Raw genomic sequence first — 17,833 nt, forward strand, 5'->3', positions numbered from 1 at the left:
TCGAACCTCTATACATCGAACCCAAGCACAACATGAGGCAACCTCAACAAGAAAACAGGCACTCAGCCACTGAGGACCCTAACAATGTGCTCTTGAATCATGGTTAAACGCCTGCTCCCTGGAGCAAATCTCAAGGATCTAAGAGAATTATATGAAATACCTAATATTCTTAAGCAAAGAACAGACCTGTTCACAGCATGTTTCCATGGTGAAATATTTAGTAGCCTTCAAAACAACTCACTAACAAAATGAGAAACTTAGTAAGGTGGCCTCTCTAGCAATCAAAGAATAAAATCTGGTATCTAAAATATCAAGAAAATACAAACCATAAGAAAAATTATGCAGGCTTTACAAAGCCAATCCAAGTAATTAGGTACTTAACTAGAATAACAAGGCACAGGAGTAGAACTTAGTCTCAGGTCCAGAGAAAACCAACAGAAATGGTGAGTTGGAAGCATGCAACTGTTTCTAAAATTAGTATTCTATTACCCTGCCTTTATATTACGCATAAAGGTGCCACAAGGTTCACTAGCCCATTGGTCCTTATCACTGCTATTTCCAGCTCAGCCATACTAATAACAACGAATCTCTTAATGTACTGCCTATTGAAAAAATTGTATAGAAGAATAAATGTCCAAAGTAATTCTGATTTCCAGATGGAGATTATTTGATCTTAAGGACAATGAAACCATTACATTAGCAGAAATTAATAAGCATGATTAAAACAAATACATAGCATAGTGGTTATAAGCTCACTTTAACTCAGCAAGACCTTGATGAGAATCCTGGCTTTTGCACTTCACAGGTTTCTTGGCTTCTCTAAGCCTCATCAATAATGTAATAATAATAGCACCTAATTCACAGAACTATTGTGAAAAGTAAATGCTCATGAGGTCCCCAGTCTCAATCTGGCATATAGTAAGTCTTAAATATGTATTAATGTAAAGGACAAATTAACAACATCCTAAGAAATAGTAATTTGCATTTCCCTTTACAGAAGAGATTGAGGCTTTGAGAAGGTCATGATGACTTCCCAAGGTCATGATGTTAGAAAATATGAGAACAAAAGTGTAAACACAGATCTGCTATAGGCAGATAGTAAATTGCTCTGATTTTTTTAATTCTACATTTTAGAAGATATCCTTTCAACAATCCAGGACCTAATGTAAATACTGTACTGAGCTTATGGTTTCAAAATTAAATGAGAAACACAGCATACAAAAGAAAATGAAAGCAAAAGCAATCTACTGCAAACAGGTCAGTACAATAGCCCTGTAAATGATCTAGTTTAGAACACAGAACCTATGAGAAATGGTTAAAACAATCAAGATAATTTAGTCTGGAGAAGAGACAGTAGATGGGAATATAATTGCAATTATCAAATTTTCAGAAATGTAGGTTAGAATATTATGTGCACTTTCACTTTGCAGCATGTTTTAATTATTCTCAAAGGATTAAAACTTAAATGTAAGGAAGAATGACAGTTATAAAATAGGTACTCTGCTGCCAATTTTGAATGGGAATTTATGGGGGTGGGAATGATTTCAGGAGATAAGAGTTCTATTTAGGATTCATGTATGAATTACTATGTTTATATTTTCAGTTCTATAACTAGAGGGGGGCTGCTGGATTGAGAGAAAAACCTTAAAACTCGGATTTTTTTGTATAATGTGTATTTCAAAAAAAGGTAATATCTGAATTCTGTTTAATTACTAAAATGCCCATAAATTTATACCAAAAAAAAATAGTTCACAGCAATTTTCCACTTAACAATGCTATTACCAGCAAAAAATTTGATTAGCCTGTAAAAATTTATCTCAGTATATAATTTCACATTTACTAAATAAGCCTTTTGTTATTGGTTATTAGTCATACTATCATTATTGTCACTACCTCGAACTAAAGAAGCTTAGGGATTAGATATTACCAAATTCCACTCTCAAACTGACCACTGACTCTAGATATAACCATGGATAAGAGCAATAAAAAATTAAATGTATATTTCTAGACAGTTACACACGATGCTGACCAAGTCAATCTAGCATGAGAAGGCCCATCAACATCTAATAGCAAAAGGTTTTTAAGAACAATGTATTTCTCTTAAACATGTGATTGTACAATCACACCAGGGGGCGCTCTTAACACTAAAATAAATGATGGATGACACACTTAAAACGTGGTCTCTGTTGGCCAGAATGAGCGATTTTTTTGTAGTACTTGCAACAAGTCTTTATCTCTTGAAAATGTGTTGGCAGTACACACATTTTCTTTTGCATCCAACTGTTTGCGTTGTTAAAGACTATCAAATTAGTCTATCAAGTAAAACATTTTCTGCTGATAGGAAGTATCTTATTTTGGCAACATTTGTTTAGACTGACATCTGTCTCTCATTCATTCGGTGATTAGGCTGACTCTCAATAATAAACAAAATGCTTAAAAGTATATATAATTTTTTAAGTGCTTTCATTGTCAATTTTATTGTATTTTATATAATTTTTCATAAGACCTTCAGCTTTTTATTTTTCCATAAAAAATGGGTTATCTAAAATTGATAATCACAGTGAAAGTATAATCTGGGCAGTATGGACTTTCTCCGTATTTCTCTTTACCTGGTAGGAACTCTGAAGCCTTGATGCTCTCCTCAGAAAGTTCAAGATTCAGATTCCTAAAAATATAATTATATAGTGTGAGGCTTCAAGATAATAGAAAAAGGCAAATAAGTATGGGTTATATTACCCAGAGAAAATCACCAAAAACTACTCCATCAACACTAAATAGTTTTATACAAATGATGCCTGATTAAATAAACTATAAGAAACAATTTAAAGTTAAAAGGAAAGAATCACAAAATATGTGAAAAGAAGACATAGGTATCTGCCTTTCTATAGTGGTAGAGGAGTTTGTAAACTTTTCTCAATACAAGTAGTGGAGATCACCCTCTTTTCCTATCACTGCTTTCACCATCAACATGTGCCCCAGCTCAAGCAAGGACAGTTCTGGCCCAAGCTCACCTAGTATGTATGTATGGAGAGTAAGCAGCTACTTGAATGTGAGTTCAGGGAAAAAGGAATGGACCTCTCCATTGTTTGCTCCCTAAATCAAATCCACAGCATATCAATGTCTCAAATCCTATTGATAAGAACCAATTTTTCATTCTATAACAAGAGTAAGGGTTCAAGTAAAAACAACTTGGAACAAGTAAAAATACACCTGGAGAAAATGATACACTTATACAGTGCTTTAAACCAAAGTGTATGTGAATGGTGGGAAGTCCTACCTACTCAGCAGTAGATTTAATACAATTTTCAAGGATGTGTTGGGTCAGAAGGGGAAGGAAGAAAAAAACAGCATAGATGACAAAAGGACAGGCCACAGAAAACTCTGCAGGAACAGTAATGTTAGGAAAGGAGTCAGGTGACTTCTGTTACCTGTGTTACTCCTTCCTGGAGTGAAACAAGCACTGAGAGGTCCATCAAAGCAAACGCAGCCTTGCTTGGTGAGAGGAAACATGTGACATGGAGCACCTGGCATATGGTAAGACTGCGTGAGTTTCCATCAATATTAAAGTCAGAGAGTGGTATTGCTGGGCTTCCATGTGATGCATCCTGATAGGAGTAGACTCTGAGCTAGTTGCTAGAAAATGGAGGTAGTTTATGCTCCACTAAGACTAGAATGGTTGCCAGAGGGCCACCAAGTGACCTATGCTTTAGATCAGGTCCTATTAGTGCCTGAAGATAAGGATATTAACCAACAAATGGCAAAATTTTTAAAAAGGTCTGATAAACTAGATATTAAAAAAGGTTTGATAAACTGGGTATCAGATTAGTCATCTCAGGATCAGCCAAGGAGGACACAAAGGTTTTTGATCCGAATGACTGAAAGAATAGAGCTGCCATTTAGTGGGACTGGGAAACCAAGGAAAAAAAGCAGGTTACTGGAGAAATATTTATATTGACTTTGGATATGTGAGTTTTTGAGATATCTATCAAACATACCCAAGAGGATCAATATAAAGTAAGCAGTTGGTTGGCTATATCAGTGTGGAGTTTAGAAAAGGAGATCAAGCTCTAAATATAAAACTGAAGGTTGTCCACTCATTGACAGTATTTAAAGCCATGAGATACAGGAGGAAGTGAGTGCAAAGAGTAGAGATGACAGAGACTAGTCATGGTGTGGGCAGAATCTCAGGTGGCTCCACTATCCCTGCCTTCTTGTCATACCTTTGTATGGTTCTCATTCCCTGGAGTGTGGCAGGACCTATAACTTATTTCTAACCAATAGAATACGTGTCAGGATGTTTGTGAATTACACTGTGTTATAACGTTATATGAGATTATTGTGCCCAAACTGCTGGAGTTTCTCCCTAGCTAGCTGGCTTCTGTGATGCAAACAGCCACTGCAGAATCCACTTGGCAAAGAACCGAGGGCAGCCTCTAGAAACTGAAGGCAGCTTCTAGCTGGCATCTTGTAAGGTCTCCAGCCTCTAACCAACAAGAAAATGAGGTCCTCACTCCTAAAGCCTCAAGAAAATTAATTCTGCCAATGATCTGAGTAAACTTGGAAATAAATCCTTCTCTAGTTGAGCATTCAGATGCTACCCCAAAGGCCAGCTGACAGCTTTACTGCAGTCTTGCAGAAGACCTAGTTAAGCTGTGCTTAAACTTCCGGCCCAAAGAAATAAGATAATAAATGTGTGATGTTTTAAATTACTAAATTTGTAGTAATTTGTTGTTCAACAATAGAAAAATAATGCAAACCCTAAGTTACTACAACATTTATAGGCCAGGGAGATACGAAAGATCGAGGGGAAAATGACCAGAGAGACCAGTGAGGTAGGAGGAAAACCAAGAGACAAGCATTTCCCAAATTTATCTCCAGCTTCCTCAGAGAAATATGAAACAGAGATAAAGAGCAACAGAAAAGTTGAGTCTGCTGACCTGCTAGATGCTCATGGGGAATCACCACTGAAAGGTACATGATAAGCCAGATGGAGCCACCTTTGTTCCAGCCCTGGGGGGTCCTCTACTTCTGCCCAGAAGGCAGCAGGAGATGTGATTCTGCATGGGAATTGGCAGAAGCCAATTTAGACGCAAGAAAGTGTTTAGTTACTTTTGCTCTATATGGTCATTCAGTAAGAATACCAGTCCTTGCTTTCAAAGATGTATAACTTTGAAAGATTTATGTTTTCTTTTTACCAATGATGAATTGTACTGCAGTTTGTTTGTTTTTTGGCGGGGGGTTGGGGAGGTTCCTTGCAATCTACCCAGCTCATAGGGCATCATCACTGAAAGGGACAGAAGAAGCCAGATTGAATCACCTCCATTCCAGCCTCCTTCTGAGGAGAAAGTATTAAAAGGCATTGTAAGTGAATGTCATTCAGCCTTATTACACTCCCTGAAAGGCCCAATTAGTGCCAGAGTTACGCTACTTCATTGTTTATAAGGCTATGAAAGGCTTTTCAAAACTGGCTAATACTTAATACTAATAAAAGTCAGCGCATTTTAATTACTAAGTATCTAACATAACCTATTTTTAAACTTTTCATTGTTATTAGAAATGTTTAGATTGATTTTAATTTTTTTTTTAATCAATACAACCAAATCTAACGGGCATGTATTATGTGTAAGGCTCTGAATGAACCAGGTATAGCTCAGTGAAAGAGACTGCCCAGCTATTTGTACACCTGTCATTTGTATGCAAACTTACACTATTCATAAAGCACTGTCACACAACCAAAGACCATGCTCTGCCCTAATGTGATTAGCATTCAGCTCTTATCTAGATTTATGTACAATGAGCATCCCATTTTCCTATAATTCTTTGAAGGCAATTTCTTCTCTATTCATCAATTCAATGAAGATGTATTGAACACTTACTTAAGTTACATAGAGGGGCAAACTGGATAAAAAATAGACAAGTATTCAAAGTTCCTGTTAAGAATACTATCCAAAATGTGTACATTTTCTTTTATGTCCTCAATATCTGTGTGTATGTATGTATGTATTTATCTACATTTACTCTACCCTATATATATAGTGTGTTTGTATATTTACACTACACATACATACTCTGTTTAACCCAGCAATACAACTCTGCCCCTTGCACCATCAGCTTTTCCCCTGGTTTTGTCCATCATCAAAGTTGAGCATAACTAAACAAGTTGTTCCTGTGTTTTGGGTTTGTTCAATTTAGCAGTGTTCATTATTCTCAGCAACATCCATGGCACTGTGAGGCAAAGGGAAGTGTAAGACTAGGTCATGGCATGGAAGAGTTTTCAACTTATTTTATTACAACTTTCCTACTCTCCTTTTATCTGCCTATTCTCACTTGAATGTAAGTGCCTCCCTAGCAGGAACTCCTATTCGTTTTTCATAAATATTCCTTTCAGCACATAATAGGTGTTCAATAAGTATTACTTAATTAGCTACTCTCCAAAATGACTGAGGTGGCTTTCATGAAAATGAAAGTATACATTTAGAATAAACAAATGTAAATATGTAATGTTTAACCCATAGTTTTCAATCAACAATTTCTTTAATAAATTGGGGACAATATCTATTTTTCAAAATATGTCCATATTATTATATTTGAAAATTAAATCTAGCCCTGTGCTTTTCACAGCTATCAAAAAGAGAGAGAGAGATTGTACAACCTTATTTCCAACAAAAAAGTACTTTATTTCAATCTCTAAAGATTAGCATGAAGTTATCCATTTTTTGGAAAGAATACCACAAAAGGTGTGATTTCCTTAATGTATTACAACTAGAGATTCATAGTATTTATCACTATGTCTTATTCCTAGTGATATTTATCTTGGTCATTTGTTAAGTTGGTGTTAGCTAGGTCTCTCTATAGGTTTCTTTTTGTAGTTGGTAAATTCCTTTTACCATCTCCCCAATTACTGTCTAATGGTGATTCTCTATTTTCTTCTACATTTACTTATTGAAATTCTACTGCAAGTAAGAGCTATCTCTTCTTCCTCATGCATTTTTTATTTATGGAATTATTTATTGATATCACTAAGAACTCAAGGATATTTTCTTTTATACTGTATATTGAAATACTATTATTTATTATGTTGCTCAGTTTGTTCTAGCTTTCCCATTGGAGGCTACTTCAGGTTTTGCCCTTTGTTGCTTTGACAAGGCACCATTTTTTTTCTTTTTAGCATTTTCTTATTTTCTGACACCAAAAGATGTTGCAGACTCATCTTTTATTTTTCCTTTCTTAACCCTGGAATCAATCACTTCTCTAAGGAGTCCTGGTACCATTTTATTGGAGAATGGTGTTTGGGACCAAAATCTAGACGTTAGGTATACTCATTGCTAATGGAGCATTATTGCTTCTGACCTCTCCACATACACACCAAGGTTATATATGTATGTGTACAAACACACATACACATGCTGTTGATCTGATTGTATCTGAGAATTCAACTACTCACTAAAATTTAATCGTAATCCCCAAATCAACACTTGCAGCATTTCCACAGTCATTCTCAGACACATGCAGAGGAGGGAAAATTTGAGTCACCCACAAATGCATGTTCTCAGCTGAAATCAAACATGATGTTGCTTCTGCCTTCTTTCAGCTTTCATACTGCAAACACATGTCCTTTTGGTGGTCTATTTAATGCTATATTTTTTACATTTTTGTGTTTTTTGACGGTGATTCTGCTTTTTAAAGTGACTCCCAGGGATAATGTGAAAGCGTTATTTAGTGTTTCTAAGCCAAAGAAAGCTAGGATGTGCCTATGGAGAATGCTTCTACTGGATAAGCTTTGTTCTGGCATGAGTTACAGTTCTTTTGGTCATGAGGTTAGTGTTAAAGAATCAACAATATGCATCAAATAAGGTATCTTTAAAAAGAAACACACATAAAACAAAGCTACATATTGATCAGTTCATGAAAGTAGTGTGAACAGGGGCTCACAGCAACCTAATCCTGCATTTCTTCTGGGAGCAATGGTTTGGTATGCTCTAGCTCAGTCTTGGGATGACTTCACTGATCACATCTACTGTGAATAACAAGAACAGACTATATTTCTTTATCTATATAAATATATATTAAAAACAGTGAGTTTATACTGATAATTGCTTCCAATCCAACACAAGAGGATTCATTTTAGCATTTCTCCCCTTCCTTATTTATACTTATTGTAACAGTGAGAAGCCCACCTCTCACTATCTGAAAACTATTTATTCAAATTTATTATTTTTATTTTTTCTAATTTTGGTATCAATAATGTACAATTACTTGAATGACATTGTGGTTACTAGACTCCCCCTATTATCAAGTCCCCACCACATACCCCATTTCAGTCACTGTCCATCAGCGTAGTAAGATGCTATAGAATCATTACTTGTCTTCTCTGCCTTTCCTGTATCCCCGACCATGGCTACATTATGTGAGCTAATCATAATGCCCCTTTTCCCCCTTATCCCTCCCTTCCCACATATCCTCCCCAGTCCCTTTGTTAGTCCATTCTTGGGTTCTGTGAGTCTCCTGCTGTTTTGCTCCTTCAGTTTTTGCTTTGTTCTTATATTCCACATATGACTGAAATCATTTGGTACTTGTCTTTCTCCGCCTGGCTTATTTCACTGATCATAATACCCTCTAGCTACATCCATGTTGTTGCAAATGGTAGGATTTGTTTTCTTCTAATGGCTGAATAATATTCCATTGTATATATGTACCACATCTTCTTTATCCATTCATCTACTGATGGACATTTAGGTTGCTTCCATTTCTTGGCTATTGTAAATAGTGCTGCGATAAACATAGGGGTGAATGTGTCTTTTTCAAACTGGGCTGCTGCATTCTTAGGGTAAATTCCTAGGAGTGGAATTTCTGGGTCAAATGGTATTTCTACTTTGAGTTTTTGGAGGAACGTCCATACTGCTTTCTACAGTGGTTGAACTAGTTTACATTCCCACCAGCAGTGTAGGAGAGTTCCCCTTTCTCCACATCCTCGCCAACATTTGTTGTTGTTTGCCTTTTGAATGTTGGCCATCCTAACTGGTGGGAGGTGATATCTCATTGTTGTTTTAATTTGCAATTCTCTGATGATTAGCGATGTGGAGCATCTTTTTATGTGCCTGTTGGCCAACTGAATTTCTTCTTTGGAGAAGTGTCTGTTCAGCTCCTCTGCCCATTTTTTAATTGGTTTATTTGCCTTTTCTTTGTTAGGTGTGTGAGCTCTTTATATAATTTGGATGTCAACCACTTATCAGATATGTCATTTATGAATATATTCTCCCATACTATAGGATGTCTTTTTATTCTACTGATGGTGTCCTTTGCTGTACACAAGTTTTTTAGTTTGATATAGTCCCACTTGTTCATTTTTGCTTTTTTTTTCCTTACCCTGGGAGATATGTTCATGAAGAAGTTGCTCATGTTTATATCCAAGAGATTTTTGCCTATGTTTTTTTCTAAGTTTTGTGGTTTCATGACTTACATTCAGGTCTTTGATCCATTTTGAGTTTACTTGTGTATACAGGGTTAGACAATAATCCAGTTTCATTCTCTTACATGTAGCTGTCCAGTTTTGCCAACAGCAGCTGTTGAAGAGGCTGTCATTTCCCCATTGTATATCCATGGCTCCTTTATCATATAGTAATTGACCATATATGCTTGGGTTTATATCTGGGCCCACTAGACTATTCCATTGGTCTATGGGACTGTTCTTGTGCCGGTACAAAATTGTCCTGATTACTGTGGCTTTGTAGTAAAGCTTGAAGTCAGGGAGCATAATTCCCCCTGCTTTATTCTTCCTTCTCAGGATTGCTTTGGCTATTCAGGGTCTTTTGTGGTTCCATATGAATTTTAGAATTATTTGCTCTAGTTCACTAAAGAATGCTGTTGGTATTCTGATAGGGATTGCATTGGATATGTAGATTGCTTTGGGCAGGATGGCCATTTTGACAATATTAATTCTTTCAACCCATGAGCACGGCATGCATTTCCATGTATTAGTTTCTTCTTTAATTTCTCTCATGAGTATCTTGTAGTTTTCAGAGTATAAGTCTTTCAACTCCTTAGTTAGGTTTATTCCTAGGTATTTTATTCTTTTTGATGGAATTGTTTTCCTGATTTGTCTTTCTGCTAGCTCATTATTAGTGTATAGGAATGCAACAGATTTCTGTGTATTAATTTTGTATCCCACAATGTTGCTGAATTAAGATATCAGATCTAGTAGTTTTGGAGTGTATTCTTTTGGTTTTTTTTAATGTACAATATCATGTCATCTGCAAACAGGAACAGTTTGAATTCTTCCTTGCCAATCTGGATGCCTTTTATTTCTTTGTGTTGACTAATTGCTATGGCTAGGACCTCCAGTACTAAGTTGAATAAAAGTAGGGAGAGTGGGCATCCTTGTCTTCTTCCCAATCTTAAAGGAAAAGTTTTCAGCTTCTTGCTGTTAAGAATAATGCTGGCTGTGGGTTTGTCATATACAGCCTTTATTATGTTGAGGTACTTGCCCTCTATACCCATTTTGTTGAGAGTTTTTATTATGAATGGATGTTGAATTTTGTCAAATGCTTTTTTAGCATCTATGGAGATGATCATGTGGTTTTTGTCCTTCTTTTTGTGGATGTGGTGGATGAAGTTGATGGATTTTCAAATGTTGTAACATCCTTGCATCCCTGGGAAGAATCCCACTTGATCATGATGGATGATCTTTTTGATGTATTTTTTTATTCTGTTTGGTAATATTTTGTTGAGTATTTTTATATCTATGTTCATCAGGGATATTGATCTGTAATTTTCTTTTTTTGTAGTGGCTTTGCTTGGTTTTGGTATGAGAGTGATGTTGGCCTTGTAGAATGAGTTTGGGAGTATTCCCTCTTCTTCTACTCTTTGGAAAACTTTAAGGAGGATGAGTATTAGGTCTTCACTAAATGTTTGATAAAATTCAGCAGTGAAACCATCTGGTCCAGGAGTTTTGTTCTTAGGTAGTTTTTTTGATTACCAATACAATTTCTTTCCTGGTAACTGGTCTATTCAGATTTTCGGTTTCTTTCTGGGTCAGCCTTGGAAGGTCGTATTTTCCTAGAAAGTTGTCCATTTCTTCTAGGTTGTCCAGTTTGTTACCATAAAATTTTTCATAGTATTCTCTCATAATTCTTTGTCTTTCTGTGGTGTCTGTAGTGATTTTTCCTTTTTCAATTCTGATTCTGTTTATGTGTGTAGACTCTCTTTTTTTCTTGAAAATCTGGCTAGCAGTTTATCTATTTTCTATTTATTTTCTCTATTTATTTATTTTTATTTATTTTATTTATTTATTTATTTATTTGTTTGTTTATCTATTTATTTTCTCAAAGAATAAGCTCCTACTTTCATTGATTCTTTCTATTATTTTATTCTTCTCAATTTTATTTATTTCTGCTCTAATCTTTATTATGCCCACCTTCTACTGACTCTGTGCCTCATCTGTTCTTCCTTTTCTAGTTTCATTAATTGTGAGTTTAGACTGTTCATTTGAGATTGTTCTTCTTTCCTGTGGTAGGCCTGTATTGCAATATATTTCCCTCTTAGCACAGCCTTCGCTGCGTCCCACAGATTTTGCGGTGTTGAATTATTGTTGTCATTTGTCTTCATATATTGCTTGATCTCTGATTTTATTTAGTCATTGATCCATTGATTATTTAGGAACATGTTATTAAGACTCCATGTGTTTGTGGGTTTTTTCATTTTCTTTGTGTAATTTTTTTCTCGTTCATATCTTTGTGATCTGGGAAGCTGGTTGGTACAGTTTCAATCTTTTTGAATTTACTGAGGCTCTTTTTGTGGCCTATTATATGATCTACTCTTGAAAATGTTCCATGTGCACTTGAGAAGAATGTGTATCCTGTTGCTTTTGGGTGGAGTGTTCTGTAGATGTCCATTAGATCCATCTCTTCTAACACATTGTTCAGTGCCTCTGTGTCCTTACTTATTTTCTGTCTGGTTGATCTGTCCTTTGGAGTGAGTTGTGTGTTGAAATCTCCTAAAATGAATGCATTGTATTCTGTATCCTCCTTTAATTCTGTTAGTATTTGTTTCACATATGTAGGTGATCCTCTGTTGGGTGCACACATATTTATAATAGTTATATCCTCTTGTTGGACTGACCCCATTTATCATTATGAAATGTCCTTCTCTGTCTCTTGTTCCTTTCTTTGTTTTGAAGTCTATTTTGTCTGGTACAAGCACTGCAACTCCTGTTTTTTTCTCCCTATTTGTTGCATGAAATATCTTTTTCCATCCCTTCACTTTTAGTTGGTGTATGTCTTTGAGTTTGAAGTGAGTATCTTGTAGGCAGCATATAGGTGGGTCTTGTTTTTTAATCCATTCAATGACTCTATGTCTTTTGATTGGCACATTCAGACCATTTACATTTAGGGTGATTATCGATAGGTATGTACTTATTGCCATTGCAGGCTTTAGATTCATAGTTACCAAAGGTTAAAGGGTAATTCCCTTACTATCTAACAGGCTAATTTAACTCACTTTGTATGCTATTACAAACACAATCTAAAGGTTCTTTTTTTTTTTGTTTTTCCTCCTATTTCTTCCTCCTCCATTCTTTGTATGTTATGAATCATATTCTGTACTCTTTGTCTACCCCTTGGGTGACATCTATTTAACCTTAGGAATACTTCCATCTTTAGGAGTCCCTCCAAAATGCACTGTAGAGGTGGTTTCTGGGAGGTAAATTCTCTCAGCTTTTGCTTATCTGAAAATTATTTAATCCCTCCTTCAAATTTAAATGATAACCTTGCTGGGTATGGGTAGAGTACTCTTGGTTCAAGGCCCTTCCCCTTCATTGCAGTAAAAATATTATGCCACTCCCTTCTGGCCTATATGGTTTCTGTTGAGAAGTCTGATGATAAGCTGATGGGTTTTCCTTTGTATGTGATCTTTTTTCTCTCTGTAGCTTCTTGTAAGTCTGTCTTTATCCTTGATCTCTGCCACTTTAATTATTGTATGTCTTGATGTTGTCTTCCTTGGGTCCCTTGTGTTGAGAGATCTGTGCACCTTCATGGCTTGAGAAACTATCTCCCTCCCCAGATTGGAGAAGTTTTCAGCAATTACCTCCTCAGTGACACTTTCTACCCCTTTTTCTCTCTCTCCTTCTTTTGATACCTCTGCAATGCAAATATTGTTTCATTTGGATTGGTCACACAGTTCTCTCAATATTCCTTCATTCTTAAGAGATTCCTTTTTCTCTCTGTGCCTCAGCTTCTTTGTATTCCTCTTCCCTAATTTCTATTCCATTTACCGTCTCTTCTACTACATCTAATCTGCTTTTAAATCCCTCCATTGTGTATGTTTTATTTCAGATATGGAATTTCTTAATGATTGAATCTCCATCTTAAATTCATTCCTGAGTTCTTGAATATTTTTCTGTACCTCCATATGCATATTTATGATTTTTATTTTGAACTCTCTTTCAGGAAGATTGGTGAGTTCAGTTTCATTTGGTCCTTTTTCTGGGGTTTGTGAGATTTTGGTCTAAACCAGGTTCTTTTGACGTTTAATATTTCTAAGTGGTGCCGTCACAGCCTAGAAGTTCCAGTTTCCAGAAGCCCCTAGAGTGAGGTTTGGGGCCGTAGGGAAGCAGAGCTGGTGCCTGGGGAAAGGAAAGGTCTGTTTCCTGATTCCCATCTGCAGTGCTTGTCTCCAGTATCAGAGCCAATGGTGTAAGCCTCTGTGCTTTGCATCTCGAGCTTTTGTAGGTGGAGCCTCCCTCTGGCTGGCCTGACATCAGCGCAGAGACTGCCAGTTTGCAAGCCAGTGACGTCAGGCCAGGAGGAAGGCTCCACAGGCTGCGTGTCACAGTGGGGGGGCCTTGGAGCTGAGTAGCCAGCCGGGGGGATGGAGCACCTGAAGCTCCTCAAAGTTCCCAACCTCCTGGGCAAAGTGCACCCAGACAACCTTGTCCACTTCTCCCTTCTCCTGCACAGCAAGCTCCATGTAAACCCCCCCTTTAGCAGCCCTCTTGCTGCTAGGAAGCCTCTCAAACTGCATGCCTTTCCTTTGTCCCAGAGCAGCTGGATGTGGATCCCCATCCTCCACAACTGGCCAGAATCTCAGTCTCACAAGCACTCCGCCTGTCCCAGCTCCCCAATCTCCAGGGCACCACACAATGTAGGCTTCTGCTCACAAAGCAGATCTCCAGGGCTAGGTGTTCAGCAGTCCCAGGCTTCCAACCTCCTCCCCACTCCATTTCTCTTACTCCTGCTGGTGAGATGGGGTGGGGGAAGGTCTTGGATCCCACCAGATCAAGGCTTTGGTACTTTACCCTGTTTTGTGAGGTCTGCTTTGTTTGTGAGGCTGTATGCAGTCTGGTTCAGCCTTCTTTCCTGTTGCTGCTTTAGAGTTTGTGTATTAACTATATTTAATACTATTTTGGGAGGAGTTCTTTGTCTCACCTCTAACACCACCATATTGAATCCAATCACTCCCTGGTTTTTTCAGATTTATTTATTTTTTAATTCTAGTATATACATCAAAATTCTAGTATTTATAATGTGTGCATAAAATACATGCTTTACTAACCCAATCCTGTTAGAAACACTTTTACTAATTAGATTACAGCATTTATGTACATTTTTAAAATTTGTGTTCAACTATATAATATCCAGTTAAGAATTTGTTTCCCACAGTAATTTTGGTTAGTTGTTTTCTTCCTTACTCTCTTCAAAATGGTTATATTATTTATTTATAATATAGTTAGGTTTATTTTTCAGTTTGTATTCTATTTTGGCTCCTTCCCCCCCAACCTCCTCATTTGTTTTAATTGTATATTGTTATATTGAGGATATATAAATATTACTAAAATCCCCAAAGTCAGGGATATACAAAAAGATATACCCATGTAAGTGTCATTAATGATATATTTTAATTCAACTGATGCTGTGTTATTCACAAGTACGAATTTAACCCTAGAACTCAGGTTTGCTGCACACAGTTCTATGTAACTATAGGTTTTCATAGAGGTGGAATGTAAAAATTACAAAGTAAAATAATCAAATCCTATTATTTTAATTATAGACAATTCAAGTGAAGTCAGCTTCTTTTAAAACTATTTTAACCATATAAGTAAAACAGAAAGATATACTGAGTAGAGTGTAGAGTGACTATTTTTAAAGTAGACTACTAATTTTTGGTTTCTCTTAATAATTTGGAGAAAATATAGTATCATCTATATAAATAAATGTTTCAATATTCATTAACATACAGCTTTTTAGAGCTTTCATATTTACTTCCAGTAACTGGCTATCTAATACATGAGTTTTCTAAAAGTATTACTTAGGTTAGCAAAACCTCTGCAGTAAAATAATTCAACGTGTTTCTTTTCATAGATTATATGAACGGACATCCTAGCACCAATCCTATGAAAGTTCTAACAGTATACAGTAGTCAAGATAGCCAGCAGATTTGAGAATATAAATAGGTTAATTCCATAGCTGCTCTATCCAAGATAGCAGTCACTACTTATATGTGGCTACTGAAATTGAAATTAGCTAAAATAAAAAGACTGTATTTGACAAGGCAAACATTTCCATCATTGCAGAAATTTCTACTGGACAGTGCGAATTCTACACTATAAGTTCCATGAGGCTACTGGCTATTTTCCCTGTGCCAGCATGGTGCCTTAATACATAGTAGCTACTCAAAACATATTTTGAAAGCAATGAATAAGTGGAAGATAGTATCAGGAACAAGATATGGCAACACATAGCAAGAGATATTTATTACATAATTTTATGATATAAAACACTGGGAATAATTTGCATATCCAATAAAATGCAGGAATAAAAGTAGTAATATACTCTTATAATGAGTATTATAAAACCATTAAAAAGGGTAATTAGAAAAAAATTAATGGCTTGGAAAGATACTCATGTTCTATAGTTAAGTGAAATAACCCATAGTAACATTTCAATGGGAAATAGTTATCAAACTATAAATATCAAGAGTTAGAATGAAATCTAGTTAACACACTGTCAATTTGTACTTTCTAAAGTTTTTATACTGTTAACATTTTGTCAATTTGTACTTCCTAAAGTTTTTATAGTGTATTTTATTTTGTCATAAGATTATTATTTTTTAAAGTTCATACATTTAACCTATAAAGCCTAGATATAGTACCGATTCCTAAAGAAATTCACAAAATATTATTTATCAAAAATAATTATGCAATTTCCATTTCATCATAAAGACTAAAGATTTCTGTATAAGAATGTTCAAAACTTATTCCTAATTAAAAATGAAGACAGAAGAATGTATGAGAATAGTAAAATGTAGTCTAATCATCACAGAAGAAAACATGACAAAGGCATTAAAACATGCTTTGGAACAATATTAAATCTATGGCACACTTGTCATGTACTCTGACTTATGGGTTAAGTGAGAAAAATAAGCTAAAAATTACACAGACAATATGATCTTAAATTTGTAGAACTTTTATAACATATAAGCAATAGACAACTTTTAGGCAGTTAAACACATAGACCCAGAGAAATAGATAATTAACTGCTAATAATAGATTTTGCTGAGTGCTGGAATGACAATTTTTTCTTCATACCTTTTTGGAGTTTAAAAATATTGACAGCTAAGTCTCATTTTGTTTTATAAACAAAAAAATTAAAGGTTATATCAAAAAAATTAAAAATCCCCAAATTCTAAATTATCTGCTTCCTCCAAGTTCCTACAGATCCGTAAGGAATGAGAGCCAGACAGAGGGTGTGATTATGGGACCAGGATTAACAGTATCTCCTTTCAAAGCCCTTGACTAACACTGTATGACTCAATGGTGCTTCACTCCACACACTCACCTTAGCTCAGCACTAGAGAACTGGGACATTGACTTTCACTGTTCAGGGTTACCTTATATGGACTTAATTACTGGCTGGCCATGTTGTTCATATGTTCTATTTCTCAACTGAAAAGTCCAGTTTCCACTCCTTTAGCCTCCTCTCACAGTGCCTCATTCAGCACTGGATATAGCTTTTACAAAAAAAGGACATTAGAAAGTTCAACAGGATATTTTCCCTTGAATAGAAAGTGTATAGTTTTCCTCCCCAGCAGGCATTCATTTAATTGGAAAGGTGAAATTAATAGTTGAAGACTAAAACTACTCCTAGGAGAAAAGAGATATTTTGAGTAATTGAGAAAAGTCTTGAGACAAAGCTAGTGAGAGGATTTTTTAGCCATCCAAAGTCATCAGAGCTTAAGTTTTTATTTCTTTTAAAGAGGCCAGCATCAGTAAGGTATATTTGTAATGGAAGACAATCACAACTATAGTAACTTCAGAACTTCACAGAGAGATGGAATGGTAACTAGGAATGGAAATATTTCAAACAATGGTGATACAGTTTGATAGAACTTTGTAATATAGCAGAAAATTTTAACTTTACAAGTTAAATTAAACATCAATCAATCACAGGTAGAAAGACTGAAAATTTTGTCAATATTATACCAGTTCTTACATATGAACATGACAAGTGCAGACCAGATTAGAATGAAAACAAGCACATGATGATGAGGCAGGTGGTCTAGTGATTTAAGGGCACAGACACTGATGTTTGATAGCAAGCATCAAAACCTCACCTCTACCATCACCAGCTCCCTCTCCACAGTAACTTAAACTTTCCATACCTCATACCTGCTGTAAAATGAGGATAATAACAATAGTTACCGCATATAGCTCTTCAGAGAATAAAAGTATACCACATAGTTGTTTAATAAGTACTAGTTGATTTGGATTGTGAGATGAAGAACAACTATTACAGAACTCTATTTTATTTGGCTTACAAACATAAAAATCTGAATTTCTATT

The 17,833-nt window shown here is 35.7% G+C and overlaps 1 protein-coding gene across 2 annotated transcripts in view; it reads right to left on the minus strand.

Moving 5' to 3' along the window:
- The window catches only part of LOC118916028 (cytochrome c oxidase subunit 7B2, mitochondrial), a 139,931-nt gene that overhangs the window by 81,517 nt on the left and 40,581 nt on the right, over positions 1 to 17,833 (minus strand). The window contains exon 1 of one of the 2 annotated variants that reach the window (XM_057502192.1): positions 2,610 to 2,658. The exons of the other annotated variant lie outside the window; for it this stretch is intronic. The gene's annotated coding sequence lies outside the window, so the exon portion shown is untranslated. Of the gene's footprint in view, positions 1 to 2,609; positions 2,659 to 17,833 lie in introns of those variants that run through there. 2 annotated transcript variants of the gene reach the window in all.

Source organism: Manis pentadactyla, chromosome 5 (genome assembly GCF_030020395.1).
Source record: "Manis pentadactyla isolate mManPen7 chromosome 5, mManPen7.hap1, whole genome shotgun sequence".
Classification (NCBI taxonomy): domain Eukaryota; kingdom Metazoa; phylum Chordata; class Mammalia; order Pholidota; family Manidae; genus Manis; species Manis pentadactyla.